We start from the raw sequence: 21,388 nt of genomic DNA, 5'->3' as shown, positions 1-21,388 counted from the left end.
ATGGCTCTAAGGGAAATTAGCCAAGAGGAAATACAGCCTTATAAGTGTCTGTCTGAAAAGATGGTTTCAGGGTTGGTTGGGCAATAATGAAATACTCCACATTATGACTATTTTTATTAATACTGCACATCTACAGAGATGAAATCATCAGTGCTACACGAGCAACTTTCTAACCGTCAGCCAGGAAGCAGATTTAATTACCCCATGATCTCCAAGGACAGCAAAAGGTAAACAGACCAATCAGATTAGGCCCCTGGGTATCGCTGGTGTAATTGTTAGCAAGTGTGGGCTTTAGATTACTTTAGGGGTAAACCTCACAAGTTGATTAGATTTCACCATCCTTCCATGTTTTATAAATGGAGCTTTTGAGGAAAACATTAATGGGAAGAAATGCTCGGGTGCTCGGGCCCTCAGTGGCACACTCATCAGGAGCACTGCCAAGAAAAATAAGGCGACCAATGCTTATCATCAAATCCTTTTTTTTTTTTTAAGTCGACGTTGGAATGAGTAGTTGGAAATCATTCATTCGAGGTGATGAGTTTGGCTACAGTCATTGAGCCTCCATCTCTTTCCTAAGCAGATGGCAGACGGGGGCTCAGCAGAGAGCATGGCCCACACTCTTGAATGTAACTCCTAACAGAGGGTGAGTGGTGTGTAGGAGTGAGAGAGTTGTAAAGCTGGCAGGGACGCCAGCCGAAGAGAAGAATAATAAACCACATGAGGAAAGAGGAAACTGAGCGCAATGCAAGAAAGCTAGTCCATTTTTTAAGAAGTAGCAGACTGCAGCTGACTTCAATACTTTTTTATTCTGGGGGTTGTAGGTGTTTGTTTTTGTCCGTATGTAATGAGGAGGGGTATTTATAACAACCTTACATGGGGGAGATTTTTTGTACTGAGGCCACAATTTCGATAAAAAAAAAAAAAACTTTCTTTTTTCAAAGCTGTATGAAAATGTTTGTTCTTTTTCCTGGCAGACATAAAAATTCACGAGGTGACTCACATTTTATTCATTGTCATACAGCTAAAGCACCATCCCGACAATGGAAATCAATCGACATAATTTCATGGCTTATCCAGGTTGACCAGCCTTTTACACTGTATATTCATTCCAACTCTGGCCAACACAACAAAACTGATGTTAAGGGAATATTTAGTCCACCTGATCAACCAACTTTTCAAGCCCATTAAAGCTGATCCCAGTTACCAAGGTTATCACTATTGCCTTTCCCTCATCTTCTGGCACTTTGTGGTGTAAATGGGGGAAACCTTTCCACTAGCAAAGCACAAGCAAAGACATCTTCTTTAGTTCTTACCGATGTGGAATACATTCCAACGCTTTTACATTCTAACACACTCTTTTAGATTCAATAGTAAGTGATTCCAAACAACTTTAACCAACACATCACAATGATTGCTTTGTAATTGCTTTGAAATTTTCTGAATGTTTCTTCTAGTCTATTTATATATAATTATTTTAATATTTAAACATCCTAAATTAAGTACATTAGATCCTTTTATAGTGGAAGATGAACAGATTACTGTAAACAGGACTAAAATCTGAAAAAGATTATAGTGAAAATATGTAAATTAGTTAATTGACTTGAAAAAACCCTGTTTGTGTGTATGCAATTCACACCAAAGACTATTTTAGAAACCAGAGTTTAAGCGATGCACTGTGGCACATTTTATTCCCCAGAGATACTGTTGTTCTGTGTTTAGATAGCTTAAAATGAATTATCTACAGTAGTAAAGTTAAATCAGCATCAGTAGCATTACTTTTTTTATATATATTTCTAAACAACCAAATTATTGTAATATAAATGACTTAATGAGTTTTGCATCAAGTACATTTCTGGAAGGAGTCATTTAGGGTTCTGTGGAGATTGAACGTTCAGTTCTCCTATATTTAGAGCTTAACAGTAGAATATTAATGTTCTTCTGCTGGAACACTGATAATTTCTATGCCTACTACCTTTTTCAAAGCACACAAGGGGCCAAATGCAAATTAAAGTAAGAATTACAATTCCTCCAACCACAACGCATTAATCCTCTGGTGCCTCTGGTGTTAAGAATTTTCAGAAGATGAGACAAAAATCTGGGAACAGAAGATCCTAGCCAAGGAAACAGGTTCCATTAAGTCTTGAGGTAATGAAGTGAAGGGTGCTAGAAACTTCTAAGTGATGTTTTTTTTTTTACTTAAATATACATACAAAGTAGTGAAAGTGAAACCAATTCATTTCAAACAGCAAATTTATAAATTTAACACATATTATCATTGTATGTATGTAATTGTGTCTATCTATCTATCTATCTATCTATCTATCTATCTATCTATCTATCTATCTATCTATCTATCTATCTATCTATCTATCTATCTATCTATAAAACTACATTACATACACATAATTACACATTACATGTGTAATTAGTACTTTTAATATATTATCATGAAAAGATGTTGACCCTGGGATTAAATATAGGCATCCTAAAGTGCCAAACTAAAGCTGAGCTAAATGAAAACGCATTGAATTTGCAAAAAATACAAACTGTAGGTCCAGAGCTTTTCAGACATTGCAGACATTTCTGTTGTTGTTGCTGTAACAATTGGCTCCCTTTTTTTGTTTGTTAACAAATTCCAATTTAACTCTTTTCCTCATCTATCTTAGAGAAATTCAACTGGCATGGTGTCATCTTATGTAATGAAGGCATCACAGTGAGTTCACTTCAAAGATTCAGAGATCCTGCAGCTGTATGACCGAGTATTAGTTCTGGATGGAAATAGTGATTCATCCTAAGAAACTCAGTTTTCTTTGGTGAAAACACACCGTCATCCTAAGTAATATCCAGAAAGCATTTTGTACTCCATGCACCGTCTTCACAGCCCGACTGACAAAAAATGCATTTTGAGATAAAACTACAGAATATTTCTACATACAACTTCCATTTAAAAACATTAAGGACTGTGTTTGTATAATGTTTCTATTCTTTAAGTTCCTTATAAATTCTCTACTTTTTGACATTATTACTGCAATATACGTATGAAAATGTTTTAGTTAGTGCTTTCTGGCATTTTAGTATGATTTATGGACTTATTATTCTCTTGCATTTTTCCCTGGTTGAGTGTTTTCAAAAGAAACCTCAACAGCAAATGTGCTTGGCCTACACAAACACTACCCAAATTTGGATTATATATAGAAGAACGAGATATACGTGAAGCCCAAATATAACTATCAGCACCACTGATCATGTGCTAACTGAAGCAGGTTACAGACAGCGATTAGACAGGTCTCTGAAAATTATCCCATTCACCTCCTGATAATTTGAGTTTCTGAAGCTACTTAGCTCATACCAGAGACCACAACTATTGTCAAAATAAACCTAGTTGTTTAACTTGACATAGATATGAAGACACAGTTTCAGTTTCCAGACGAGTTCTTTTGGCACTTCACACGTATTACACAATTTTCACCAGATTAAATGTTTGAAAGCAGAAGTAACCCTAGCTCCCCTGCAGCAGCCAGAAGTATTCTCCCTACACTTCTAGTCTGTGAGTGAGACATGATGGTGGCTGTCTTATCAGTGGGGAAAAGGCAATGTTTGTCTAAGCCCTTTATAACTCATGTAGGTTGGAAATCTAAAGATGAGTGGAGTACTTCTTGCTTCTACAATCACATTCGAGAACCGTCCAAACAAAAATGCTGATTAACTGTCCCAATAAAAAATATATTTTTCACCCTAGAGCACACCACAATAAGGCTTTTGGTGTTCTAAAAAAATAGTTTTAAAAATCCTTGTATTGTGAGACTTTTTTTTAAAATAAATATCACAAATTAAGTTTAAAATTTACTGACAATACACCAATAGGACCTTTGCATTCTCTTGCACATGATATAACAGTATGACCTTTTCCCCTAAGTTATTCTTTCTTACTTAACCATTTTTTGCAGGAAGTGTAGCAAAGACACAGGAAATAAGAAAAAACAGCAAAGGAATGATGCAAATATCTAAGAGGTAAAGTACCGGCAATGTCGTTTATAATCATGCCTCCTAAAGTTTAGAGCGCCCAGTTAAACAAATCTGTCTCACGAAGTTCTCATTGAGACCAGCCAATCAGGACAGGGCCACTGCCAATCCAAACAGGCCTGAAATGACGGAGTCAATGAGTAAATGTTTGCCATTTAGGAAGTTTTCAGGCAGATCCAACATTTGCTAGAGGTTATCTAGTGGTTGGATCCTAAATGCCTGCTCAGACGCAAACTTACAAACATGAGAGATAATAGCGATTCCTTTATGCCCGATGTTAACCGTGCACTATAAGACAAGAAGCCGGATAATTATGTCCTGAGATTATGTCAAAGTGAAAACATTTTCTTGAATTTAATAAAATAAATGCAATAAAAGAAAAAGGTACTCATCGGTATCCTGCCTAAAAGAAAACTAAATACAACTCTAACACCTTGACACACATGGAAGTATTAGAACACAAGCTAAGTTCAATATGACAGAAACTAGTCTTAAAGTCTTGCTTTTTTAAAACGCTATTTGATTTTTTTATAATAAAAATATGGATACTAAAATGTCAATGAGTTTTTTCTCCACAGTTTGAATTGGATCTGGTTGATATGTGGATTTGATTGAATTTTAAAGACATGCCAACCAGAATTCTCAAACTACTTTAACTGCAAGACTCGTTTAGCCCAAGATGATTCAACATGCAAAAAGACTGATGATATGACACAGATCATTAGAAGGCAGCAAAGACAAAGAGGAAGGCGTAGGCTCAAAGAGTGGGCGAGTTGTAGAAATCTGGAGTGAGAGACGCTTTGAGCTGTCACAGCTGGTGTGAAGCCATGCACACTACTCCCTGTCTATTGTCCTGGCATCACTTCAGAGAAAGCAGATGTGAGGAAAATCAGCCAAATACCTCCCTCCAAGGCCTCTTTCTTTACTCACTAAAGTAGAGGGGATACGTGGGTCAGAAATGTTTGGGACATGTTTAACACCACACGAAAGAGTCGGACAGAGACCACAACGTGCCGGTGGAAGGAAGAAACCCACGCAACTGTTGACAAATATGTCAGAATAGCACATGTTAGAAGCTTAAGCAATGTTTTGATCAAGACCAACCATATGTGAAATATTTGCATGGTTACATCAGGAGAGTCTGTAAGAGCGTGACATCAAGAGTTCCCCTGTGTATTTTTGGGTGAACTTTTGGGGCGAGGTGAAATTTGAGAAGATATCATGAAGTATATTACAGCACCACTCACCAATTATGGAGGGTAATGCGAGGCTCAGAGACTTCTGTCTTCATTCTTTTCTCTCGTGCTACTTGCAATTTATTCCCTCTTTGCAAATATGGTTACTGTTCATCAGAGGTGGAAGATGTGGAGTCATCAAGTCATCTCTATATCATGTATTTGTACTACAGCAGTGAACCAGGTGAGTCCAATCTGTACAGAGAATTCAATTGTGCAGTTTGGACTCACCTGGTTCAGTCACTGGGCAGAAAAAAATACATGACCTAGAGATGACTTGATGGCTCCACATCTCCCACCTCTGCTGTTCATGCTGCATACTGTTGTTTTTCAATTTTTTAGTTGGTAAACCTGGCCAGGGGCTTTTATATTTAGTTGTGCAGCTTTCCTGGAAGCGGTCATTGACAGAGATGTTGCAACTGGATCATTGAAAAGCTACCTTAAACACTGTTTCTTGTTCAATAAAAAGAACACTGTGCCCAATTTTAAGTGGTCCTCCTGTGTCTCCCTCTTGCTTGAACAACCAATAGTAGCAGCTGAGCAATAAGCCCAGTAAAAAGGTTTTCATCCTCAAAAATATGCTCTTTCACGTAGAATAACTTCTGATAAAGCTAATCATTTCCACTCTTGAAACTGAATCGTAATCTAATATTTCATTAAGATAAAGTGCACATTTAGAGGTTGAGCTTGAAGAAGAGAGATTTCTATATTCACAGTTATTCACAGCTATACTTTCTTTGAATAACTGAAGCTTAGTAAAGTGTATAACAAAGTCCGGGAGGTCTGATTTCCTGCACCTTTTAGGTATTTCTCTGCTTAAATAAAAGCTGCAGAACATCAGACCCAGAGAAGCATTATCAAGAAACCCTGTATAATGCAGAATAGAATAGAATAGAACAGAATAGAATAGAAAATCCATTTATTGTTCCACAATGGGAAAATTGCAGGAAGGCTTTAATGTATATAAACTCAGGAATCAAATCACTGTTGTTGTACCTGAGCTAGAGCGCACCAGTTTAAGTAGACAACAATATTCAACTTGCGAAAGTTATTAAATAAGTTTTATATGGATTAAGCAGGATCATGTGCAATCAAATCAGAATCTTTTCAGGAAATGTAAAAAAGTTGGGTCCATAATTGTTTGACTTTAAATGTATCTTGAGCTGTCTGTGTACTTTAAATGGGTATAATAACATATTTATTTTATGTACATATTAATCTAAAGCAAATATGCGGAATACGATGACATTTCTGTGAGTTGGTGACATATATGAACTGAACTGTGAATCGGAACAAAAACTTCAAGGTACTACAACAAAGTTCAGTGGCATGCTTTTATTGCTGCATAGTGCTGGAAAATATATTCTAAAAAATACGATATATAAAACATAGATAGTATTACTTTTAAAATTTTGCTTTTTTATTTCAGTTTTGACAGTAGCCAGACTTTAGATAGGTTAAAAATCTGTTTGAACTTCTCGTTTGAAATTCTGAAAATAAATGAAAAAAACCCATAAACATCTGTCAACATCCCTGCTTCACTGAAACATAAACAATTTATTCCAGATTTAACAAGTTAAATATCTGTCCATATGTGCATTTTCATGAATTAGGGTATCCCCATGAAGGACAGTATAACTGTCAAAGTTAATAACTATCTTAATCACAGAGATTTTTAAAGCACCAACCAGTTGCCAAATTGTATCCTCCAGATCTGTCTTTCACTGTGGAAATAGCTTCCAACTGTCGCAGTAATGACTTAACCCGACATGAACTGCAGATGAACATTAATAAAATATGTTGCACATGCTGCAGAGTAAACATGACAACATTTAATACTTGTTGCAAAAAGTTCAATAGGTGCTCAGTTAGACAGACTCACATTTGGCTGCTGACAGAGAAGCTGTGCAAAGCAACATGTGCTCTGCAGTGTAACGGTTCCTATCATCCATAGAACTGGGTTCCCTTAGTTGTTCTTTAAAGTAAATGACTGTACTGTACATCCTTGTAAAATGAGGCAAAATAAGTATTTGATATCAAGTCAATAAAGTAAACCTGAGCTAGAACTTTTTATATTCCTGTTAGCTGAATATTGCATTGATGTAAACATGGAGAAAGTGGGTTGAGGGCAGCAGGTTAGAAAGGTTTTCAATCCAAAAGTATAGCAGAGGAACAAAAGAGAGATAATATACAGTAACTTGCAACTGGATTGCTCACTTGGGAAAGTATACGTTTTCCAACTCTCCCCTGTCATACATGGCCGTCTGTAACCAGCACACTGCTGGAAAAGATAAACAGAAACATCATAACAGAGTTTCTGTATTTCTTCGCTCAGACAGAGTTCAGGTCAGTGTGTTGAATGACTACTCCTAAGTTGTCAAAGAAAATCATCTTCACTCTTACTCCACATATTTCCCCTAATGTCTTGCCAACTTTTAAAGTCCTGACTATACAAAGTCGAAGTTTTTATAGTTAGGGTAAAACTGAAGTAGAGACATTTTAAACAGTCTGATTGTGTAGGAGTTTTAAATATATTAAGCTAATTTTTAGAAATGTTTCCATTGCAACTTCATATTAGTATATTATAACAGTAAAATTAGGGTGTGTGATTTTAATACATTTAAGGTCAGACTTGATTAATTTGAGAATATGGTAATAACAAAGCACTTTGTTTTTGTATTCTACGGTAATAAAAATCAAATACTGAACTGCCTTGAAAGCATATGCTTTCTTTTCCTTCTTTTCTAGAGATACACTGAGTAATAAACTGGCATTTGGAATTGGTCAATTTTCGGCTTGACCAGATTGTAGAAGTGACTGGCTGGTCAGAAACCCCATGTCTTATCTTTTTCCAATTAATGATTGCACAGTATGGAAGCTGTGCTAAGCAGTCCTGACAGCCCATTCTTCAGTTTGTAGGCTTTTTGTTGAAGAAAGAATACTCTAAATTAGCTTCTGTCAGAAATTATTTCTTACAATGTTTCAGACATTTTTACAGATGTGAGATTTTTACAGCAAAGGCTTCTGTCTGTCTCCAGTATTTATTAGCCAGCAGGCAGCTCCACCCTGGACAGATCTCTACAGTCTAGACACTAGACATGAGACAGGTGCTGTTCTTTTATCCTTTGTTAACATGGTTATTAAAAAAAATATAAAAGAAGATTGAAACCAACTGAAAATCGGTACATCTGGGTCAAAGATGAACAAAACCAGATTGGAAAAAAAAAAACAGAAAGCTCTGATCCATGTATTTTATTTTATTTTTTTGCAAGTATCACTGTAAGTCATGGTTCCATAAAATCCCCACAAACAAAAGCTGGTTATATAAACTTAAAACTCGTGGGATAATAACTAAAACATTTACAGCACAAATACCTCCCTAAATGCAAATAAACCTGCTTATAAATGTGTTCAGCAGGACTTAGGTTTCTACCAAAAAACATTGTGTTGATTAAGAGAGCCATCTCTACTCATTCATATCTATACATGTATATCCATAAATATTCTATTTGTTATGTTTTTTACCATCTTTATACATCTAAAAACAGGACATATTTTGGTGCATGCATTTGAAAACAATTGCATTTTAAATAAAAGGAAGAGGCTAAGACACGTTTTTAGCTCTTAAATCTCAATAGAAGTATAATTCATCTTGGCATTCTGTGTAATTTAGGACTTATCAAAAAGTTCAGATTCCAATAAGGTTAGGTGGTCTGCATTTTTTAAGCTTTCATTAAGCTTTCTTCTAAAACTCTTGTGTCTGTTTCTCATCAGGGCCTTGCATCTGGAAGCTATTAGGTATCTTACCTTGTAAGGAAAAAAAGGAATCGTAAAAAAAGTTAAATGAGCAGAGGGGAAAGATATTAAAGGTAAAGTTAGCGGATCTGAATTTAGAGCAGCTTTGATAACAATGTCACATTTTTGTAGCTTTTTAACAACAACAAAATGCAGGTTATTAAAGAGCACAGTCTCAATTGAAACAACCAAACAAAAAAATTACATATATTTAACTGCACTAACAAGCTTTCTGTGGCACTGGATGTCTACAAACATGGATCAGATTATTCAAGATGGAAGACTGAAACAATTGAGATGACTGCATCATAAAAACTTTCAAATATTTCTAAACCATTCTGGTAAACATCAAGTCAGTTCTCATTTGAGGTGAGTCATGATCCAACAACATCAACTGACAGCACCAGATTCATTAAAATAAATTGTGTCAAGCTATACAGTAAAAAAAAAGTTTAACTTGTTGATTTTATGTTGAAAACTGAATGAATGAATTAGCAAAAAGACTACAGGACTGCTGCAGATGGACCACCTGCTATTAGTAAAGTAAGTGTAATATAAGTTTTTAAAATACTTAGAAAGATGACAAAAACTTAACTGGATATGTTAAGTGTGTTGCTGATGTGGCATTAACCCCTGACCACCTGGGATGACAGATGTTCCCTCTGAGACACTTCTGTTCTAGTCATTAACCTTTTTGTTTTTCAAAGGTCAAACAGAATAACAAACAGCCACATATTTTTGGAAGGTAGACAGCAAATATTTGTCTAATGGAACCAAGATTCTGACCATACTGAAGATAAACTACTTTAATAAATATAACTTTGCATCCAAAATTTCAAATCAGTCAGCTATAAAAATGTTAGTGCTTTTTTATTATATTTAAACCTGATACATATTTAAATCAAGTAAAGATACTTGACTTTATATATTACTTTAGTGGCCATGAACACAGAGCAGACATGACAGAATGATTGGCCCTTTAAAGAAGGATCACTGCACACATTTGAGGGAACCCCTTTTAAACTAAAAGTCTGGTGAATGCACTGATCCAGTGAGAGATGCTGAGTAGATTTACTAAGAAGACTGTAGGGAGTTAACCTCATATCAGACACCCAAGAAGGCGGCATTGTCAGACTTTTACTTGGCTCTGGTTCAGCTGCTCATCCCTTTCACAGTATCCAATAGCATTGCTGAGGCCTGGTCTGGTGAGTCAAAGCAGGAGGTGAATAGCAAAGACCGGGTTGGTGGGAGGGGAGCTAATACGAACCATCCACAGCGTGGGGAAACAAGAGCACTGATGTGGGTTAGGCAAGTGCTACAGCTGCCTGCGGTGGGTGGGAGAATGCCCACTGAGCCCGGCATGCACAAACAAAGTACAGATGTATGAAGAGTCAGCATGTACCTGGGCACCATAAATCAATAAATCTCTTTGATTAAATAGCTATAAGAATATTCAGTGCGTGAGTGGTCTCTGCTCTCAGTGTTAGCCATGAATGCTGCTTCACTCCAGCTATAAAACTGGGTCTATTTTCTTCTCTGTAATACTAAAATTAAAGATTCACGGAGTAAAAATTTTGAAATTAGAAAACTTAAGGAATTGAAGTTTGAGAATGCGCTGAAATACTGCAGGCATTTTGTTCCACTTTACAAACTTTTAAAGACAGATGGGATATTACATAACACATCCACTCACTATAGAGTTGGAGCTGCATCTATAATGTTAATCTTCTCTTTCACAACTTCCTGAAGATGTTCAACTGCACTGAGAAGCTGAACTTATTGTCAGCTTGGAGAACAGAGATAATGCGTAATTGATACTATTATATTCCCCAAACCACTATACCCTTCCTAAAGTCTTGATACAGGGCAGGATAGATGCATGCTTTCATGTTTTATACGCACATTTTGATTCTAATGTCTGAGTTTTATGGGTAACAAAAAGAATCATAGAACCCTGAAAATTATTTTTTTTTATGTGTAAATTTGTCAGCATGTTTAAAGTCTAGCCTCTTGTACTGATTTGAAAAGAGTGGCAACCAGTGTGTTATTCTGCTGATGTAGGCCATCTGCGTTAATGTTCAGCATTTTGTGTACTCATACATCCTATTATGCATAGCTTTGTCATTAAAGGAGATTATTTGAACTCCTTTATGCCCTTCTTGTATCTTGACTCATTTGCCCCTTCTGAATGCAACAAGAGCACTCACTAAATTGTTTATTTTTTACACCATGGTTGTGAGTACAAATCCCATGAGATCAACAACAACCATCCAACTCCATTAAAATCAAAGGCAAATATAACCCAGTATTACACAGCTTTAGGAATTTTTCTTCATCAAGTCTAGTCTAATCTTGTATTAGTGTGCCTTCTAAAAAGCAGAAAGTGATATTTATGCTCCTTGTTGAAATTTTATTTTATTTTTTAGAAGAAACTGTTATTTATCGGCAGAATTTTCCAAAAAGTCTAACTGTCAGAGTCTAAAGGTTAAGCATGTTATGCTCAATCTCCTCTTTGATTTATCTCTGTTCTCAATTTACCAATTGCAAAAATATATATTTTAGTTTCCAACTATTACTTCCAAATAATAACAAGCCATAACTATAGTACACAAATTACATGTAAAAAAAAAAAAGAAAAAAAAAAGAAATTCTACTTTCTTTCCACGCTATTTTTCTCTTTTACTTTGGATATAAGGTACTTGAAATCCTATTATTGTATAAGAAAGAAAATAAGATAGTCAGCCCGAATCGGGCAATATCATGTGAAGATGTTCTCAAGTTAAGATGTGGCTTTCAAAAAGAGTAAAATATATGTTTCTTGATAGTGATTGTGCCATGGTATTATTTTTCTCTAGAAAACAATATTTAAATCAGGGAGCTTGGCAAACAGAGACAGAGTGATGTATATCATTATGTGTAAATGCTTACTTTAAGAGGATCTGGTCCAGTCTCGCAAATAAGGTACATCCTTGTATTGTTTATGAATTTCATTTGAAGAAAAATTGCATAGATTTATAGGCAAAACTCTTAATTATCTAAAAGTGCATAACTTCATTGTTTTAAGTGATTACCCTATTTAATATTGAACAAATTGTAACATTTGGTGTAACTGGTAGATCCTACTGCTGATGCTGTTTCTTATCCCGCCACATTTAGTATAATAGCAACTCTGATATACTAGAATTGATATAAACATGACAAAATTAAGAGCTATTATCCTAAAAGGATTTTAAATATAAGGAACTTGCAGTAAATGTAATTCTCTTTTAGGGGAAAAGAAAACCTGAAGGGGACAAAATCAAAGTGAATAGTATTAGCCATAATAAGATTAGTTTGTGCATTTCAGTTTGGCCTCTGTGATTTGATTTAAGTTTAATCCACAACAAATGTATTTATTTTTTTATAACCCAGTGATAAATTTCAACATCCATATAAAAACAGAAGTATGCTAATTAAAAGAGCTAGTTATATACCAGCTGAAATCAAAAAGGGTTACACTTTTACTCAAATAATCAAACAAATAATTCATTAAAAAAACAATTGGATTATTTTAATTTGGAAATGAGCAGCAAGGAAGAAATGATGGAGGTGGGACTGGAGGGTTCAGCATGGACTAAGAAGGTCATGAAGGTCCACTGGAAGGATAAATATAAACAGACTCTTTCACTGACAGATAAACACTACAGACGCACCAAAACTGCTCAGGCTGTGTTCTGGCTCGAGCTGTTTCTCTCTTGTAAACTATGTTTTAACTGCAAGCCTAGCACTGAAAGCTAGACGTGAGCTACACGCACACACAGAGCATGCTGTGGCATTGGACACTGTCCAGATAGCTGACTGTCTGTTTAGACCTTTTTATTTCATTTCACCAACTCGCATAATTGCAATTCAACATAAGCACATCCTGAGATGACAGAGTGTACAGATATCCAGATGAATTTAGACACAGTAATACGCAACAGCTGTTATACTGGTGGCTTGTTGTCATCACACATTGAATCCCAACTTTAATCCTGCTGGGGGAAAAAAACCAAAACAAAAACAGATGATTGGATTTTCCATATTTACTCTTGCAGATTTTCCACTATCATATAAGACTCATGTTTCTTCGTTAAAACTGGATACCTCTCTGTTATGTTAGCGCAGTGTTCTCGGAAGGCATGTTCTGTCTTATTTCTAAGTTGCGTGTACCAGCATTTGATTCATGAGATAGATTTCCTTTTCACATAAATTCTTTTAAGCCTCCAAAGTCATAGGCGGGATTCATTTCCTCTCTACCATATTTATTTAGCTCTCAGCAAAATATTTAGGTGATAGAGTAATTATATTTTATCTTGTATACATGTCCAATCCTCTACTTCATGTGATTCATTTCAAACAATCCCCTTAGAGTATACATAAGGTAGTCAGTGAGCACTTAAGTTGTTTTTCAGTGCAGAGGGGACTTCCACACTAAACATGCCCTTCCAAACAAGCTCTTAAATGCAACACGCATACGTTGGATTAAAACATTTTTATACTTCATAAAAGATAATAATTTGTTTGGATTAGACACAACAAACCTTTGGCAAGGACCTGGAAGTATACTTAAACACACCTCTACTTTGCCTCACTTTCTATCCAAGTGCACTTATTTATGAGCCAGAATCTGCTCAGTGATTACATTTCCTGCTTTCTGCAAAGCAGGGAGGCTTGCATAGAATGGAGTTGTTATCATCAAGTGTCTCGAGATATGCTTCAGTATTAATTACACTTCCAGCTGTGCAGAAAAATGTCTTCTGTGTAAATGGTCTGTGCTGGGCAATTCATAGAGAAATCCATCTACTCAGTGAGCAACAAAAAATAATTTCACACCATAATAGTTTTATCTGAATATTTTAAATTTCTAAAGTACATAACTAAAGGTTTGCTTTGTCTATAAAGATCCTGTCAGTTCTGATTTGACTCCAGGTTTTCAATTTTGTGTTAATCATATCAAATGGCAGGAAAAAAAAACTTTAATTATTATGCTAAATCAGACTCTGGGGTACATAACTTTGCTTTTTTTTCACGTCCTAACATGAACTGATCAGCTTGAAATACAATTTCACTGTATGCTGATTTTTTTCCAAAAAGAAGATCAAGCTAACATTTTTATATCAACATTTAGGGCATTTTGAAGTGAGCAAATATTCAACAGTTTTAATAGAGTGTTTAAATTATGTTTATTTAAGCTCAAAGGGGTATAGTCTTGTTATATGACTTACATCACACCAGCAGCTCACTCTGGTTGCATACAAAATTTTCTGAAAGATTTTAGCATCTTGCTGGTGTATTATTTGATTATATTTGTACTATATGCTTTGTTTTTACTTGTTAGCACAAAAAAAGCCCCTCTGTATTGTTACGATAACTGTGCGTGACAATGCAGGATATTGCACGTGTTCAAGGGGTAAACACGTAATGTAGTAATGGGTCTAAGCAAGTTAGCACCTCCTGGCAGAATTGTTAGAAAAGTTCAAGATCTAGAGAAAAAAGTGCAAAAAATTATTAATTCCAAGTAGGGGAAGCCTTGAATAATGCTCGGAATATGGTACAAATGTTGGTCTTTATTGAAACTAGTGGTAAAACTTCTTTGACATTCAGATGTTGTTCGAAATAGATGTGTTAGCACACGTCCTTACCAATCAAAGCTGGCTGTATGTTGGGGCAAGAGGGGGCAAATAATTACCAAACTTTTTTCCATATTTACCTGGGCCTTTTCAAAAAATTACTATCCCTGGTAAGTTTCATCATTATTTTCTCAATGAAGGCTTTTTTTTTTTTATCTTGTCAGGGTTCTGCCCTTTGTTTAGGTTTATTTTTAGTTTCTTTATAATTTTCTGTCTTGGTACTTGTTTCCTTTCCCCTTGGTTCCCTTCTAGTTAGTTCCATCCACACCTGTTTTATATCAGCTCATTAGTCCATTCTTGTTTCTGTTCCCCAAAATGCAGAACAATATTTAATGATATCAGTTTAAAATTAAAATTCTTCCATAATCTGAGTCCTTTAATTTAAACGAATCTCTCTAAAACCACTGTTCTGAATGTATTTTATTTTTTTTTAGATTTTAGCTCTTAGATATCACCCCAATCCGATGAAGGTAACATAAGTAAACAATATCAATGCATATGGTAGGGCATATACAGATGAAGATCCCATTTCCCCCTGCCCCATCATGTCTCTAGGCTTAGAAATGGCCCTGCTAATAATACTGATACCAGTGATAGCAATGCTGCACATCATTTCTACAGTCTATTAACATATAACATTAAAAATACCAAGAAATTATTTGATTAAAATAAAGAGGGGGGTGCAGCTTTCTTTCATTAAAGATCGGGTTCAGTTAAGAGGTCACCAATAATGCACCTAAAAGAAAATAGCATTTTAATACCTTTAATTGAAATGTCTCTTATCTTTATGCTATGTCCGGTTTGCATTTGGTAGGGACAGTTTTTTTTTGTTATTGCTTAATGTTCTGGAGGGACGCTCTGGAGTGTTTACCACACCTCTATTTTATACTCGGAATTGTCAGAGAACATTTTCTGTAAATGCTTAAATATTACTGAGCACTTGTGGTATGCATGACCTGGTACAGCTGTAACACTCAAGCCCTCCCTCCCCTTAGGTTAGTGAGAGTAGCAGAAAACTGAGACTTTCTAGTAGCTCAGCTGAGATTATCGCTGCAGATACAGGTTCCTTGACTCATTAGATTAAGTCAGCCATAAAAAAACAAACCTTGGGGTTAAAATGAAAGCAGAACTTAAATTTGACATTCAGATCAGGGAAGATCAAGCTTTTCTTTTTTTCAGTTGAGGCAGTTTGCCAAAATCAGCCAATTTGTTCTAGGAAGAACTTTGGGATACCAACCCACTCCTTGGTCACCATCTTACTGGATGGATAATGTACTTTATGTAAAGTTTAGTAGTTATTTGTAGTTATTATATTTAACTAAAGTGCGCAATAAATTAAGCTGTATGTCTTTTAGCAATTTTATACATATAAGGAGAATTTATTTCACTCAACTTGCTTTGCACACATTTAAAAATCCATTTAAAGGCTGTATTTATTTCGATAGCCTTCATGTCATCATTATTGCCTGTTGCATCCTCATACACCAACCTGTTGATTAATTTCAGCTCATTACACTTTTCATTTTACCTATGGATGGATGAGTTAGCCGAGATGGATTCTATATTTAATACGGCAGTTATAAAATTAGTAATATATGTAAAATTATAAAGCTTTTCAAACTACACACATTGCCTATGATTTAAAATAACATCTAGAAAACATTTAATTGCCTTGCCTTTAATGGGCTCTGAGATGGGAATCTTACTGTGATCCGTTTTATCTTATTCATCTTTTATTATATTTTATCTTACATGTTTCTGCTTGAGTGGTCTCTGCTGGGTGGCATGCTTTTATATGCACTTTGTTATCTTTTTATCATTAATTTGTTTGTGGAGCACTTAGGTCTAAGGATTTATTTGATTTAAAATTTAGATAAAGCTGGATTGGAATTCCAATTTGACATCAACATCATTTTATTAAGCCATATTTCTCACATGATTCATTGATTTGGATTTACCTAAGCCTAAAGCTCAGTATCGTTTTAAATACACTTCCTGTAAACAATTCAGTCACAAAATAGAAAATATAGGTGTGGTGAACCTAATGACTGAAAGATTGGACCGTCCATAGCAGTGGATTATTGGCAGTGAGGATCAGAAGCCTCAGTGGCTCAAAACTATTTAACCAAAGTGGTTGTGTGATGGGTTCCCACAGCTTAAGAGAGCTTGTTCATTCTGCAAGAAAAGTATTTAATGCTTAGAAATTCCACAGCTAAAAAAAAAAAACATTCCTGCAAAAATGCTCTTTCTTCTTCTTTGGAAAAAAAGCAATCTTGTCTCTTGACATGAAATATGAACACAGTTAAACATAACCCGTCTGAGCTGGTTATGTATTATGTTTACATGCTATTATAACATTTACAAGTTGGCCGTTATGAAAAAAATCCAACCTTCTGTGGCAAGAAAAGACACCACAAAGTTTGCGAGGCTTTGGTTACCTCAATGCATGTTACCTCAGGTGACCTTGGTATTTAACAAGTCCATTAACCTAAACTGAAACTGTCTTGTTTATGCATACTTTTGTAGCTTAAGTGGTCAACGACCTCATAATTTTACTGCTAAAAAAAATCTCAACAAATATTTTAAATTTATTTAATTCTGTAAGCCTAAAAATGCAACTTTATGAGCATGTAATACAGATGTTAAAATAGTGTTGCTAGAAAGGTTTTTTGTAGATGGAACATTTTCAAGCTTGAATTGTTACACAGATTATCAGAGAACTCTTTTAAAAGTTTTACTCTCTATTCACCTGTGATTAAGTTAACATCCAATTCCTAACAAAAAAGAAGTAAAAAAGAACAACTCTTGGCCTTTTGCATCTGATACAGAAAGGGGGGCTCAAAGCGTGCCTAATATAATCCAATGCAGCAGAAAGTTTTGACAGGCATGTGAGTTCATGTGTCAAAGTTCAGCCAAAAGTCCAGCTCCCCGTTTTGACCTCCAGTCAGTATAACATCCAACCCTCCTTTCATGTGTCATCCAGCTGGCTACCACTTTATAACTACGACTGCTGGGCAAAAAAAGTGAATGATGGTGTCGTTAAATAAAAAGTAATGTAGTTCACAGATAAATTGGCACCTGATGTCTCTCCAGAAACCTTTGTGCTCTTCCATGACCCACTGAGCTATAATAAAAGATGCCAGTGATATTCTGAGGAAACCATATTAAAGGCCATCTCAGACCAGCAAGCAATCTTCAAACAGGCCACAGACAGTAACCCACTTATTAAACAAGGAAGCCAAGCAAAAAGCAACTCGCCATTCAATGCCTTAATATGTTTTGCTATGGTTCTGCAGCATTGAGAGTCTATCATTTGGATTTTGGATTATACGGTTCATTGGTGACGCCGGAATCTCATTTCCAGGCATCTCTAGCGTTTCTTTCATCTCTATTTGCTGCTTTATAAGTAATGAAAATGATATATCTAACTAAACAAACGAATCAGAGATAAACTGCACATAAGAACCAAGAAGGAAAGTAAATCCTGACTGAATGCAAACCTCATGTCAACAACAGTGATCAATAGATCATCAGCTTATCTAAAAAAACACTAAACATGTGGATGTGACCTTTTGCCTTTGTTATTGTTTTATGAAAAACTATATGCTAATATCATAATCTATCAAAGTAAGAAATTTATACTTTTATTGCACCAAGTAAAAATGTTCTCTATTTTAACTTGGGATGTCAAAGCACTGGTTGTGGCATTTTTAAATAATTAATACTGTTTTACCTGTTTTTAGTCAAACATCTGTGTTAAAGTCCCCCAGATCCCCATGAGATGCACAGCTCATGATTTTTGCTGCTTAAGTGGTTGAATTTGGATCTTTGAATCAGTCCATCTAAACTCTAAGTCCGTTTTATTCATTACACATTTACAGTATAATGGATCAACAAAAAGTCTCCATCAGTGTGTCTTTCCGTGTTATGTGAATGCCTCTTCCTGCACTAAAAATATGACTTATCAAGGAGTTATCTAAAAACAGAAAGGAAAAATGATATGTTAGCTTTACACTTAAGCAGGATTGTGAGTCGGTAATTGTAATGCTTTACTATCTGCATGATGTAGGCCTGGTCTTTATCTAATCGTCACTTGAGTTTTTTGGATATATCAAGTGTAAGTTAGTTCAAATATCTAGTTTTTCATTCATTTTTTTCAAGTCAGTGCTCATGTTTATTATGGCTGCTGATTAATTGTATATTTTTGTCATTTTCAAGCCTTTGCCTTGGACAATTTTTGGATGTACAGACTTGATTATAATCAAGAACAAAAATATGACTAATACCATAGCAGCGAGACAATACTTGAACCTCTTAAAAAGGGGCAAACCCGATAAGTTGGATATAATTAAATTTAACATTAAAAAACATGTAGAACAGTTATTTTCCTGTTTGGCAAAACATCTGACAAGATTGCACTTGATCTAAGTGTGTAATACTCAAATGGAAGAATGTACCATTTATTCGGTTGTGTTACTTTAATCATTGGGTATCTGAAAATAACACCGCAGATTAAATGTATAGTGGAGGATGTTCTTTTTCTGGGTGGATCATCAAAATAAGTAATCCTCCTAATTGTCAAAGGCCCTACGTGCTCGTCCCCATTTTCACTTACCGGTGGTGAGTCTGACATACTGGAAAATTTGCAAATCTTTTTTTGGAAAGTAAGTTTGTATGAACGATGCAAACAGCAACTTTTAAACAGAGCATGCACGAGGAGAAATGGGCTCGTGCATGCTCTTGCACACAATAAATAGGCTTTCCCTCTCAGGACAGGGTTGTGCTTGAAAATATTTTTTTTTAAGGTGAAGAGGTCAAGTCTTTTCAAAAATTCATGAAAATCCTCCTCTATACCTTTAACCAGAATCGGGGTGCTCAATAATCCTCTGGTTGATATTTTGGTGAATTTCTTATGATTCTCCCACAATGTCACAAAAGAGAGAAATGTGCAGGCTACTAGTTAACTCCAATGTTGTGAGTTAATATTTGCGAAGCCTAAATAGCAAGTATATTATCAGCTTAGATTTTCTGAAAAAAAAATACAAAAATACAAAAATACAATTATGATAATGCAATCGTATTCCTAATCGGAATTACAATCAAAAATACATGCTAGGCTTTTTCCATAAACAAGGAATGATTTTCCTAATACCATAATAAAGTCTATAAAAACGAAAACACTAAGTAGTGTTTATAAGTGTGCATGGAAAGCCCATATATTTTTATTCATATTAGTGGGGAAATATTTGTCTACATTTTCTGATTTGGAGAAAGCAACACATGGAATACAATGGTTACAATGAATATAAAATGATTTCCCATAGCTCTAGTAATCTGTGAATAGTTTCATTCATGTATCTAAATATGCTTTCCTTTTTTTCTTCTTTGTTTAAATTTATAATCTTCACGCTTCATTGATGTACAACCAACCATTTGCTGAGTAATCCCATTACATGAGCCACAAACTCTGGTAATCAATGCTGTTTTTCAGTTGACATTAATATTTATAGCTATGCATCCGTCTTCAAAACATGCCCATAACAGCTAAACTAATGAGCCCATTAAGGCAGTGTTACACTGACACTGAATGGGGTAATGTGTTGCTTCCTGCTGGGAGAACCAAAACCTAACATCTGTGACTCCGTTGAGCACTTTGACTCAAGACCTATGTGACAACGGCAGAAATAAATCAGAGTTTTAATCCCCGAGAAAGATTTATTGAAGAACTGGAATGTGCCATGGTGTGAAAACTGCTACACCAAAAAAGAAACAAGAATGGAGTGAGGTCAGAGTCTGCCTTGTTTTTCGGTTCACCTGGAAAAAGAAAAAGAAGGTGAAAATTGCACCATGGTGCAGCTTTTTAAAACATTATTATAGAAATAAAGTAAAAAAAGTTTTAAGTGTGTACCAAGAGCTGCAAGTTACATGTTAGCTTAAATATATTTTTGTGAGAGAAAATGTAAAAAGAGGAGCATTCGTTTATCTTTCTATGTAGAAATAAAATCCTTTTTTAATGACTTCAGCTTTTTCCTTACTCTGACTTAGGCAAATACGAGATCAAATACAGGGAATGTGTTTTTCCTCCAAAAGTGTTTTTTTTTTTCCTTTTTTTTTTTTTTATAGTAACCCACTTTTATAACTTCAGAATATTCTTCACATCTTATATTCCAACTGTTTTCCTTCTTTTGCTTCTAGGGTATCAGACAGAAGAGCTAACTGTGATAAAATGTCCTTGTCAGAACAGGCATGTCCTTTTGGTTCCAAGCTCACTGCAGATTTATTCTCATATGTTTTTTATATTGCAGGCACATATTTGAACAGATTCTCTCAGCACCTGTTCTGTGAAAAACGGTCAAAATATCTGGCTGCTTTGTACTTCAACAAAGTACACTCCTAATATAAAACTGTCAGTGTATTTCAAGTTCAGTGTTAGTGCAGCAACCGGGGTGTATCTTCAATTGGTGATAACAACACTCATGGTAATATTTCAGTGTAGTAATACAAGAGAGGTCAGGCAAGCAGTAAAGCAGAGAGGGGGGGAGGGATGCAGACCTTGACTAGATCAAAGAAAGGTTTACTGAGAGTCTGCTGTGCATTTCAAGTCCTGTAGAGAGGATGTTAAACTATGTGAGAAAACTCGCTATTCTGTGCAATATTTCAGGTTAATTTATTAAAAAGCTGTGT

At 35.3% G+C, this 21,388-nt stretch overlaps 1 protein-coding gene across 1 annotated transcript in view; it reads right to left on the bottom strand.

Annotated features, from left to right (window-relative positions):
• The window catches only part of LOC107095568 (protocadherin-16-like), a 103,841-nt gene that overhangs the window by 26,185 nt on the left and 56,268 nt on the right, over positions 1-21,388 (bottom strand). The window lies entirely within an intron of this gene.

Source organism: Cyprinodon variegatus, unplaced genomic scaffold (genome assembly GCF_000732505.1).
Source record: "Cyprinodon variegatus isolate N-32 unplaced genomic scaffold, C_variegatus-1.0 Scaffold557, whole genome shotgun sequence".
Lineage (NCBI taxonomy): Eukaryota > Metazoa > Chordata > Actinopteri > Cyprinodontiformes > Cyprinodontidae > Cyprinodon > Cyprinodon variegatus.
This window is presented reverse-complemented; position numbering and strand designations above follow the sequence as displayed.